At 35.2% G+C, this 1,286-nt stretch overlaps 1 long non-coding RNA gene across 1 annotated transcript in view; it reads left to right on the plus strand.

Annotated features, from left to right (window-relative positions):
* LOC107693651 (uncharacterized) overlaps positions 1 to 170 on the plus strand; it is a 3,777-nt gene extending 3,607 nt beyond the window's left edge. The window contains exon 3 of the long non-coding RNA XR_001634780.1: positions 116 to 170. This is a non-coding gene — a long non-coding RNA (uncharacterized LOC107693651). The remainder of the gene's footprint in view (positions 1 to 115) is intronic.
* Positions 171 to 1,286: the final 1,116 nt, after the last annotated feature.

Consider the following 1,286-nt stretch of genomic DNA (forward strand, 5'->3'; position numbering starts at 1 on the left):
CCTGTCGATTTCTCTCTCTCTCTCTCTCTCTCTCTCTCTCTCTCTCTCTCTTTTTGTGCCATAAATTTTATTAAATGTTAGTTTTTACAGTGAGTCTTTTCTTTCCTCCTCACAGAAGCGGATCTTGGATGGCAGTCTGGGATTTGCCGCAGGGGTAAGAAACCCTCAACCCTAATTTTTTTCACTTTCCTTCTTTGCTTTATGTGTCCATCATTTTTTCCCCTTTTTGCCGTACATTCTCATGGTGTGTTTGCATCACATCTCTTTTTTCTTTACACAATGAAATTAATTCGTCAAGGGCAAGCAGGAGCACGTAATGCACTTTGTTGTAAAACTGTTAGTAAGGCGTGGAAAATAATATATGTTTTTTATCTGTGGCCCAGAATTAATTACACTGTCCTGTTTTGATTATCTGCAATATTTGAATGCAACATCAGGTTTGCTGAATTCTTATCAAATGTTCAGAAACAACGGTTCACCTCTTGTGCTTGCCTGAAGGATCGTGAAAAATGGTCTTGCATTGAAGATGGAAAAATATAATTTCCATGACATTAAATATGCATGCTTTGTAGATTGGAATTGAAAATCCAGCAAACTAATAAATGGTATGTTTTTTTTTTTCTGCCCTCATGTTCTAGACATTTGAGTCATTACAAATCTTACATAATGAGCACATGTATAATGATACTCAATCTTTGGCTTCAGTGCAGTCTAGCGTAGTTTTATGGCTCTGCTCGGGGTACAGAGATTGTTTCAACCTCTAAATATGATTGCACTTGATGACAGTTTGTCTTTTAAAGATCATATTGATCTATGAAAGTGGATAAGAAATGATTATATTTTTTGTTGCAAATTAGAAACAAGTTGCTCCTACTTTTCTAGATATTTTATACAGATATGCTGGTGTTTGTTCTTTGCAGATGCTTCATCGTTTACCATGTTGTGATTAAAGTAATTACTCAGTGTAACTCATTGTAGTCTGTATGCAAAGGTTAAATGGCTCCGTTTCATTGGTTCAACTTTGTTTGTAAAGTACTAATCAGTTCCTTGCTTTCATATTTTGCAGGTTATGCTAATTTTCAATCAGATTCGTATTACAGCCTACTTTCAGTTGATAGAGTATGAATTCTTATCCCTAATATGAGGACTGCGTTTGGAAAGAAGGCTTTTGCTTCTTCTTCGGATAATTGTCATAAAACATTGAAATGTAAAAAGTAAAACCTGTTATACCTGCTACCTTTCAATACTGTAGATTCAGGTCAAACTGCAACTTTGGCATTATACAC

This window comes from Sinocyclocheilus anshuiensis, unplaced genomic scaffold (genome assembly GCF_001515605.1).
Source record: "Sinocyclocheilus anshuiensis isolate Anshui unplaced genomic scaffold, SAMN03320099.WGS_v1.1 scaffold546, whole genome shotgun sequence".
NCBI classification, from domain to species: domain Eukaryota; kingdom Metazoa; phylum Chordata; class Actinopteri; order Cypriniformes; family Cyprinidae; genus Sinocyclocheilus; species Sinocyclocheilus anshuiensis.